General features: G+C 29.8%; 1 protein-coding gene across 4 annotated transcripts in view; it reads left to right on the forward strand.

The window, feature by feature from the left end:
- The window catches only part of LOC143251199 (uncharacterized), a 71,565-nt gene extending 59,866 nt beyond the window's left edge, over positions 1 to 11,699 (forward strand). For all 4 annotated transcript variants that reach the window (XM_076502639.1, XM_076502628.1, XM_076502649.1 and 1 more), the window contains 3 exons: positions 250 to 392; positions 6,227 to 6,320; positions 8,810 to 11,699. The gene's annotated coding sequence lies outside the window, so the exon portion shown is untranslated. The remainder of the gene's footprint in view (positions 1 to 249; positions 393 to 6,226; positions 6,321 to 8,809) is intronic.

Genomic DNA, 11,699 nt, shown 5'->3' on the forward strand with positions numbered 1-11,699 from the left:
TTGAGCATAAATCTGTTACTGTCTTATCTCTATTATTATTATTATATACTTTTGAGTTTTACCATCTGAGAGCTTTCAGCTGTACTTTTTTTTTTTTTTCAAATTTGGCATGATTTGTTAGACTGTTTGGTGGTTCAAAGGTGTATGTTGTTTCACACTTAGTTATTAGCTCTGTTATAAATATAGTTAAACTAAACAGTTTGTTAGATATATTTCAGCCTTTCATCAGTTTGATTGGGCTCTCCATAGATCATTGAGCTTGCATCTGACATAAGTGAAACAAGAAGCAAGGCAGTTTTCCCTGCCACGTTTGTTTGGGAACAGGAAGGAAGAGAGGTTGAAGTCTCAGGTACATTCAACAATTGGAATGACCCATGGAAACTTTCTGAAAAGTGAGTAAAGATTGATTTTAAAACTGATGGGTTTAAGCTCTATGATAGTCAAAGTTCTTTTGGTTGTTGTTGTTTTTTTTAAGTTATTATACACTGTTTGTTGTTGGAACAACATAATACATCAGAATTGTTTTTATATGCAGTCTCATTACATTCTTGGTCTAAATGTTTGTACAGAATAAAAAGTACAGTTGGAAACAAAGCTTAATGCTGTTAAATAAAACCCATATACATTACCAGGTAGAGGGTACAACTGAAGAGGGAGGGCACTGAAAAGTTGAGCTCTTACAGATTTCTGATAATTATTTAATATTTATATCATAATTTGTAGTAATTTGGGTTAAATAACACAATAACTAGATAGAGTAACTTTGGTAAATAAAGGTAAGACTGCAAAAGTTTCAATTTAAAGTTTAATGGTGCCAATTTTACTACAACATTAAAATAGCCTTAGTAATGATATTTTAGGCTTAAGTATATTTCAACTTACTGGTAAATTATAAAACAGTAGAGATGCATTGTTTTATTAAATAAATACAATCTAAAAACTAGATTGTCTCCAGGTGTTTTAAGAATTAACTTGTTTACTTGAACTTAAATCTATTAATTTAAGTTCAATTCATGCTGTTATAGATATAAGTATATCATGAATCAGGCTAAATTTTATTATTAATATTATTTATAGTTTTTCTTATAAATTATTAAGTTCTGTATAATTAAAGATAAACTTTATTACTTTAGTGTGAAGACAAAATGATAAAAAATATTATTGGTTATTAAATGTTAGTTTAACAGTAACTGTTAAATATAGGCTACTGTTTATATTATTTCATTTCAGGCTATAAGTATAAACAAAGTGGTTCAAACTAGTGTAGAATTTAAGCATTTGCATCTTGTTAGATGTAATCTTCAGTTGAGATGTAATGAAGGTGCAATTGAGTTGGGTAGAGGCAATAGATAAAGAGAAGCATAGACTTGAGAAATCAGAACTTGGAATAAATCTGATAACAGTGACAGATGAGTCATTTGTAAAAGTAGTGAATTTAATTAAAATTATTGGGACCAATGAGTATTTTTAAGGAAGCTAGTAATGAAGATGTGCAATTTTTAAGTTGAGTTTGTAAATTGGAGAAGTTGGAGGCTATCATAATCAACATAGAGGCAATAGATAAAGAGAAGCATAGACTGTGAGAAATGGCAGCATGATTTCAGGAGGAGCTTAAGCTTTTACATGCAAGGAATAAATCTGATAACAGTGACTTTAAGGGAGTTAGAAAGAGAATCATTAGTGTAAAAAGTAGTGAATTTAATTAAAATGATCCTGTTCTGTTGAGTAACAAATTTCAGCCCTTGGCTTTTGCACATAAGGAACTATTAGAATGAAGGAAAACAAAAGGGTCAGAGAAGGATATGGATAAGGAGGTTATAGTTATAGGTGATTTTTTGACAAGGCATGTACATAGAATAGTCTGTAGGGTATATAGGGAGAAAAGAATCGGATTGTGCTACCTGGGAGCACAGGTGGATGATATAACTGATAGAGCAGGAGATATAATAAATAGGACTAGCAGAGACACATTTTTGGTGGTGCATGCAGGGGCTAATGATGTGGGAAATGGTAGGTCAGAGGAGCTAATTAATATGTCCAAGTGGTTGATAAGGCATTAAAAGTTAAAGGCCATAACTTAATGTTGTCAGGGATACTATGAGGATGAAGCTAAAAGTAGATCACTAAGGTTAAATGCTAGGCTTAGATTAGAATGTAAGGATGAGCATATTGGCTGGTTGGACTTGTGGGATTAGTTCTGTAGAAGAAAGAAACTTTTTGAAATAGATGTTCTACATTTAAAAAAGGTAAGGGCTAGCTTGTTTGCTAAGGCTATTAACTCAGCTGTAAAGGAAGCTTTAAACTAGAACTAGACAGTGTTAAGGGCCAGGAGAAATTAAATGTATAAAGAATAAGAGGCAGAGAAAAGTTTATCACAGGAAATTAGTACAGAAGTAGTTATAAGGATAGCCTTAATTGTTACTTTGCAATGTTAGAAGTATTAAACAAAAAAAGAAAAAAAGATGACTTTAGAGTATTGATAGGAATGCAAGATTTTGATGTGAAGGGAATAACTGAAGCATGGTTAAACATAGATGATTTTGAAATACAGAGTTACAGGCTATTTAATAGGAATAGAGTATAAGATGGGAAGTGGCTTTATATGCACAATTTGAACTACATCCCATTGAACTTAAAGCTATTAAAGATAACAGCAAGGGAAATGAATCTGTTTGGGTTGCCATTGGTGGATATAAGGGGGAAAGGAGTTAAGTGGGAATTTGTTATAGACCATCAAATGATATTCATGAAATTAGGGAGAAACGTTACAATGAAATGAATTAAGATTTAAGATGTTAATTGAGTTATAATTATGAGGGATTTTAACTTCAGGCATCTAGATTATGAAATGCTAGAGTCAAACAATGAAGGAAAAAGGTTTTTGGACACTGTTTGGGATGATTTTCTTCACCAGTTAGTCAAGAAACCTACTAGAAACAATGCTATTTTAGATTTATTGTTAATTTTAAATACAGATTTGATTGAGAGGGTAGAAACTGGAGAACATTTGGATGCAAATTATCATTTCTATGTTAGGTTTGATGCTTTGGTGCATATGGAAATAAGGAATAACAATTTTAGTTTACAAAGTTCAAAAAACAAATTTTGAAGGGATCTGACAGAATTTCTATTGTGAATTAGGCAGTTGAATTATTTGGAAACACTGATCAGATGTGGAAAATTTTTAAATATTCAAGCTAAACATATTCCCTTATTAAAAAAAAAAAAAAAAAGAGCTTAAGAGCTAAATTATAGAAAAGCATCATAAATTTAAGAAACCGTAATTTACTGGTATGGCAGGAAATTTAGAAGATAATAGAATGTCAAGAAATTTGATGAAACAGGAAATTAGGAGATAAAAATGTATGTATGAGAAAAGTTTGAAAATGTAAAAATTAAGAGTAAGGGTTTCTTTAAATACATTAAGGGCAAACAAAATGTTAAAATGGGGTAGAATGCTTGAGAGGTGATAAAGGAAATTTAGTATCATGATTTGCTGTATTATTAAATTTTGCTTTTTATTTGAATTTTTTACAAAAATTTAAACAGTGTTCCACATTTTGAACAGTTGATAAATGGAAATGAGATCAAACAAGATGACTGCATTAATTCTGAGCTGGTTAAGAAATAATTGAGAAATTTCAGAAATGATAAGGCTCCTGGGCCAAATTATATTTCTCCAAGGGTTTTGAAGGAGACTGAAGATTGAATATGTAAACCACTTACTATTTTTTTTGTCAATCCTTGAATAGTGGGCAGATACCAGAGGATTGGAAGTTAGTTATTGTAATTCCCTTTTCAAGGGAGGGGATAAAAGTTGTCCAAGTAATCATTGACCCATTATTTCTTACATCAGTGACAAAGAAAGTTTTGGAAAGTTTGTTAAGTGTTTTGTAAAGTAATTTATCAAAGGTTAGAATTTCATAAGATATTAAACATGATTTCACTAAGGAGAAACTCTTGCCTTACATATCTTCTGACGTTCTTTGAAAGGGTTACTGTTTATGTAGACGATAACGGGGAAGTAGATTTGGTCTTTTTGAATTTCTAGAAAGCATTTGACAAAGTGCCACATAAAAGGCTTTTAGAAAAATTGTCTCTATGGGCATGGGAAATAAGTTAGAAAATTGGATAGAAGAGTATTTACATGGAAGAAAGCAGAGAGCTGTTACAAATAGAGTTCAGTCAAACTGGATTAATGTTGAATGTGAGGTACTTCAGAGCTCAGTCTTAAGACCTTTGCTCATTTTGATTTACATCAATAACATAGGTGAAGGAATAGTCAATAAATCACATATATTTGCACATGATATTAAGGTCCTGGGTGTTCCTGGCTGTGAAGAGGATGCTGCTGATTTATAAAAGGATTTAGATCATTTATTAAGTTGAGCAAGTAAATGGCAAATGGGTTTTAACTATAATAAATGCAAGATAATGCATGTGGGTTATCATAATTTAAATTGTAAATGAATAACCTTAAGAGTGTTACGAAAAAAAGAGATCTTGGTGTAATAGATTATATTGCTATATTACAGGCTTTGTAAAATACTTATAAAACTGACCTTATATTTAACAGATATAAAACTGTCAACTTGATTTTAAAATTCTCTGTAGATTACTTTGACATGCTTCTGAACTTAAATGATAAAGTTACTAGCATCAATATCTAAAAAAGACAACTGTAAACTTGATACAAGGATGTTTGTTTAATTACTCCAAGTATCAGATTTTATAGAGCCATGCCTTTACTTGAAGTCTTTATTACTTTGTGCTTTATTTTATACCAAACAGTAAATTATTTATTAACAGATAAGACAGTTCAATTATTTGTATCTTTTTGTGAAGGTTTCAAATCTTGTAGTTTCCTGTTTTAGAAATAAGTATATAACTTTTCAGTTTTGTAGCCTCCTTGATTGTCTGTTGTAACTAATGGTCATGAATAATTTATTCAGTAATAAAATTATCATATAAGTATATCACCTTTCTATAAGAGAAATGTGCTGTCATTTATAAGTAAAATAGTTGGCCTTTTGCTGTTTTAACTAAAAGTTAAACAAGAAGGGTCTTTTATATTTTGTTTTTCTCAGTAGATCTTAGATTTTCTTTCTGAATTACAAAATTAGTCATAAAGAAAAAGGAATGTAAATTGCTGGTGTCATTTGTAAATTTAAAAAAAAAATTATGATGTGGCTGATTTAATTATATCTACTTACGGAGAAACTTATTCTGGGTTTTTTATACATATATTGAAATCAGTTATCATTGGGGATTAACCACACTTTATAAGAATAGTGTTCCAGATTCTGTGTTGCCCTTGAAGCTGAGTCTTCTACTGTTAGCGATGGTGTAATGTTAATGGTTATATATTATTGCCTGATGCTGAAGGCTATTGTGAAAAACTGTAAGGCCATTCTTAGACAACACATACTACTCTCAAACTTTCTGCAAACCTTACATTACGTGGACAACAGCTTTCAAGATCACATTTAACCAGACAAAAATTGAGTTTTTTTAAAACTACATCAGATGGATTCACAGGCATGAGCCAAATGTGATTGCTAGGATTTGTTTGTTTTGGCCCTCTCTCATATATAAACAGCATTGATTTTGAGACAAAACAAAGTTTGTCAACTTCAAATCCTTGTGCATCATCTTAATTATACCAAAGCAATACCAACCTTAAATACAAATATTTTTAAATAAGAACTTTGTTAACTGTAGCCTTCAGCTTGTGAGTGAGAGTGTTGATACAGATTAGCTTGGAATGTTTCTATGTCTGTTGCAGTCCTAAATGTTATAATACATGAAGTTTATTATATATATACTTTTGTGAAGACTACTGGATACTCGTGTTTTTCAAGGTTTATTGTTGTTTATTTTTACTGTGAAATGGCTGAAAATTATTCCTATTTAGTGCAATTATCCCTCTGTGATTGATTTTAGTAAAAATCAAGTAAGGCATACATATAAATTAATAATAATTTATTTAAAAAGCATTTCAGCTTAGTGCAGTTGTTACCTAAACATATTTTAATGATTTTCAATGGTATAAAAACACAATAAATCATTCTTACTGGCCCAGCCAAGTTATGAACTTCTAATAAATATTTAATCTTGGACAGTATCGTAAAATTGTTTCAGATTAAATTTCAAAGTAAAAATTAATGTGAGAAACTGATTACCAATAATTTCACACACTAGTTGTTGTTTTTTCTCTCTTAATCAGTGAAGGGAAGTTTTCCTTAACTAAAGATCTGTTGGAAGGAGAGTATCTTTACAAATTTATTGTGGATGGAAACTGGACTATAGATACTAACCAGGTATGTTGAATTGATAGTGGGAGAGTTTCTAAGAACTTGTTTATATGTGTTCATACCATTTAAGAAATATTTCTTAAACTCATTTATTGGTTACATTAATTTAACATACTGTTGAAATCATCAACCTATGTAATAAGTGTACTAGTTGCTATAAGAAAACCACAGTCAAAAACTGGTTTTGCTATAGCATGTTACTTTTTTATAGAGATTTTCTGAGATAAAGATTTATTTAGAACTTACCAAACCTTTTCACCATAATATTTATTTTCCTTGAACAAGTATTTTGAATGACTCGTTTAATAGTAGAAGCATCTAATGTGTACCTTTTAATACAAAATATATTAATATGAAGGCACGTCTTCAGTACTTATATTCTCCTACATATAGTACTGTGCAAAAGTGTTAGGGCAAGAGAATACTTATCATCCTTTCCATTTTGTGGTGCTATTTCTTCCATACTATTACATTCTGTAATAGCATTCAGTACTGTTGTAATACTTACCTATTCTTGTTGACAACTGAATGAGGGAGGGCAAGGATATTTATTCTTTAGAATTCCTAGGGGCATGTCATAATGGATCTGTTTGAATGAACATAATTAAATTTAAAGTCTGAAATAACTGTCATGGCACCCACACGGTGTCTTAACCATATAGAAAGAAGCTAGCAAAGAGCTAGCATATGGTACTGTTATATATTAGAAGAAATCAATTTAATAGCATTCTATAAATAAACCTTGATAAGAATAGTGTTCAATGCTCTATATTAAGTTTTGTTGTCATTCCATGGCCCAAAAAGAGTAAAGAATATTCAGTAGAGTTCACATAAAAAGATTTAAGATTCTGGTTGAAATCTCCAACAAATTTCCATGGACTTGAAACATTCCTCAAACACTATCAAATACACCCTAGATCATGAGACGAAGAAGACAAAGTTGAAAATAGTAAAGGGAGAGGCAGAATACATAAACTCAATGATAGTGATGTTAAGTATCTTCATTTTTGCAGCCTTTGTGACAGAAAGAAAACTGCCACTGATCTCAAGTACGAGATAAATGACCATTTATCAAATGACAGAAAAGTGTTAGATCTACAGTATCAAGAAGACTCAATGAAAATGGAATAGTTGTTCATATAGAAGTTTAAAATTAAAAACCTTTACTTTTTTTTCCAAATATTGTCAAGGGACTGAAATATGATAAAAAAGTACAAACACTGATCTGTTGATGATTGGAAAAGAGTATAATGGATGAATAAGGAGGCCAAGTGTGAAATATTTGTTTTAAAGCATGGGTTTTATGTCTGGCTGAAGAAAGGTAAAAGATACTTTAGTGCATAGCACTTACCATTAAATATAGGAGAGGCAGTGTGATAATTTGAGGTATTTTTTGTTGAAGCAAAAGGAGATATTTGCAAAATAGATGAAATAATAGACCAACATAAGCACTATCAAATACTGATCCATCATAGTATATCCAATGGTGTGCATATTATTAGTGAAGGACTTTACAATAAAGAAGATAATGACCCCAAACACTCATCCAACCTATGCAGAAATTACATAGCTGAGAGAAAACTGCTGCAGTCATTCAAATGGTGCAATAATCCCCACAGAGTCCCATTCTCAACCCAGTTGAACAGATCTGGGATTTGATAAGTTAGAAACTTGACAAATCAAAAGTTACTTCAAAGAAGCTTTAGGGAATGTATCAGAGATATTTGGAGTAAAATCTCCAAGGAAATTTTGAATAAATGTTTTAGCAATGCCTGAAAGACTGTTTGTAGTGATTAAAACAAAGGGGGGACACAAAATATTAACTGTTTGCTGAATTCGAGCATTTACACTAAGTTTCTATTGTATTAAATATGAAGATTAATAAAACTTTGTTTCACCTGTGGTTTACCTTCCATCGTTCATTGAAGTAGCCTGAAATCTGATTTTTGACTTTGTTCTAACATTCTTCATGTAAACTGTAATTATCTTTGTTTTTAAAATTATTCTTATGAAACAAAAGACAACTAAGTTTTATACTATGACTATCAACATAAACAATAAATTAGTTTTATTTTACTTTACTTGGGTAAACTTCATAAAAAGGTCATTCATCTCTTATATGTCAACAATTATCTCTAGGGCTACTGTATTTATTTTTCATTTTACATTTCACCATAACTGAGAGGAGAGATTTAGACACTTTATGGTACAATTAAGACATTGCTACAATAGAATATGTTTTAAACACATTTTTTTGTGTGTGTTAAAAGTTTGGGGTAATATATATACATGCTACCCTGAAATTAGTTTTATTTTAATATTAAATAAAAAGTACTCCTTCACTTTCCCTCTTTAATGTTCCACTTATAAGTTGTTTGTGAGAATGGTCTTGTGTATAAGTATGATTTAAACTACATATGATAGTTTAATTGGTTCCTTGTATTTATTTTACCTAGTTGCAAAATATTTCTAAATGTGTTTTGTCTTCTATCTAGCCTGTAGCTCAGACAGAAGAACATGGTCAAGTTAATGTGATGAAAATTCAACCTCCTGTTTCTCAGGAATGAGGTTAGAATGGGTACAAAAGTTGGTTTAGTTGAACTGGTACTGCTTTGTAGGGAATACACAGTTTTGTACAGACTTTGAAATTGTAAACTAATACTGTCTGAATTACTTACATTCTTTTCCAGTGTTTTTGTTCCCTCTGTGTGTAGTTCAGATGTATGAATAAATTACTAGCCAACTGTGAAGCTTGGCATTCAGTTTGAAGCAAGCCTGCATGTCTATAAATGGTTTATTGTTTATTGTAATAATTGTAGTTTCATATCTAAAAAAAGCCATTAAAATATTTAAAGTGGATGTTTGGGGGTGTTCAATGTATCTGTACAAATTTAAATCCTAGTGTTTTTATCTATTCTGTGACTATTGCATGAATAATAAAAAAAACAAAAAACACCATTAAAAAAGTCCAGTAAGTATAAAAGATAAGGCATGTAAAATTACTTTTTTAGTGAAAATTTTTTAACTATTTAATATTTCAGTATTGTACTGATATCTTTGATTAACCTCATGTAGTGATTTAGATAAAAAAAAACCATCATCATACAAAGAAAGTCTTGGACTTATCGGAGTTTGCCAAAGTTTTTCAAAGTGAAGAAATGAGGCTCAAATTCTTGTTTAATCTTCCATGGCAACTGTATTTCTTGCTGTTTTCTTGACAGCTGGAATTATTTTTTAGAGTTTTCTTGTTCCACTTTATGAATTCTTATAAAATTAAACATTAAATAAAAAAAAAATGTTGTATGTTAGTATAACTTTTGTGAGAAATGTTTGATAGTTGTGTTTTCTTTTAACCAGTATGAATTATATGTGACAAAAGTAGTTTAAAATGTAATCTGTTTATATTTTATTGACCTAAAAACGTACATAACAGATTTTTGCATCATTATTCTTACTAATGTTTTTTTTTACTAAGTTACATTGTTTTTGTAATTCAACTCAAAAATAACTGAATTTTGTTTGTTTGGTTGGTTTACATTCATCAGTTCTTGATAACATACTTGAAAATCAAATTGCAGTGATCTCTAAAAGTTATATATAATTTTATCAACTTTGTGAGTTTCTAACAGTTTAGTTGTTGAACTTTGAGATTTGCTCTGTTAATGTTTTTAGCTCTTTTAAAAACATTTAACTAAAATTTAGTTTTTTTCATAATTGTAAATAATTTCAAAGTAACAGTTTTGAAGTATAGTAAGAAATATAATGTTTTTCACAAGTGAACCAAACCTCAAAGTATCTCATGTTATTTTCAAAGAAAAACTAAAAATTGAAAGAAACAGTAGTTGTATTGTTTACTGTGTTATTTGCCATTATTGTTCTCTTGGTAACTTTACTTAAAAATAACCAGTGAAGGAAATAAAAATTAACTTGTTTTAATATTTAAAAAATTTAATTCAGGTGTATGAAACTTTGTGCAATTTGAATGAATATTGGTGGTGTTACCAGGTTTCTGGATTAATTAATATTTAAAACACACATATGCATTATATTAGTAGCTTGTGAAAAACGTTATTGTTTAAATAACAGGTATTGACCAAAAAATCTTACTTAATTTTAGTTGTCACATTTTCAAATATTACAAACTGCCAAAACTTTTCAATTAAATTGTCTTAGGAGATATGTGATCATTGCTCAGTATTTTACCACACAAATCTTATGCATTTAAGATGATCAAGGTCCATGAAAATGTTTTACTTGCTGTTAGTTTGTTACTCATTCTCTTATTTTCAGTAAGAGTCAACTCTTTCAGAGAATTCTTAAATTCATAGCCATACTTGTAAATTCAACAGACAATTTATATTGTGTTGTCGTAACAACAAAAAAGTCGTACTATGCAGCAATAAATAGATTTTGGGGCCATCTTGTATTTAACCCATTCCATCTCATTACCAAATACTAGCATGTGCTGAGTTTGCTAGGCAAGTGTTTTAATACTAACTAAAACAAAAAATTTTGAGTTTTTCTCTCTATTGTTTTTGGTTTTTCTTTTGTGAGTGGATGCATATGTCTAGTAAAGATCTGTAGTTTAAATAAGGTGGAGTTGTTTTACAAATTTTATTTTATTACTTTTATGTGTTGTTGTTTTTTTTCAATACTTAATCATTTCTGGCAAGTTATGTTCTAGTTACTTTAAAAAACATTAATTATAGTCAAAAATTGGTGTGTTGAAGTGTCAGGGACTTTTGGAAATTTATAAAAGATAACCATTTAGTTTGACCTTAGTTTTAATCTACAAAAGATGTTAAAGGAAACATGGGTTTGAATTCCAACTTCAACATACCAGTGTTTGAATGTATTTTAAAGTAAACTGTTCTGTTGAGTTTATAATGATCAGCGTTATAAGTTGGTTGTTAAAAAAGCAAATTATGATGTAAATTCTGTGAATGAAAACAAGCCAAAACTCAATAATTTGCATTTCATGTAATGTCACTGGAGTTAATTTTCTGTTATCCAACTAAACATTAAAAAAATATTTTGTATGTCTTTCTGGGGTAATATGTTGTCAGCAATCTGATATTGTGCTAAAACTACCTGTAACTTTGTTTTCATTTGTGAAGTATTTCTCATTTACCATATTACATTGATTTAGAATGCATTTACTTATGATAGTTTTATACAAGTTAGTTGAATGAATATACATGGCATATTTTTAAGCTTGTACTGAACATAAACAGGAATTGATACATGTTTAAGAACTTGACAAAACCCCTTTGTTGCCAAGTAGAAAAGGGAATTGGAGAAAGAATCCCTACTGTATATGTGGGACTGCAGAATTTTTAATACTCTTGTACACTTATAAACAATAAAAACTTGTAGTTAACTGTC

This window comes from Tachypleus tridentatus, chromosome 1, assembly GCF_004210375.1.
Source record: "Tachypleus tridentatus isolate NWPU-2018 chromosome 1, ASM421037v1, whole genome shotgun sequence".
Taxonomy (NCBI): Eukaryota; Metazoa; Arthropoda; class Merostomata; order Xiphosura; family Limulidae; genus Tachypleus; species Tachypleus tridentatus.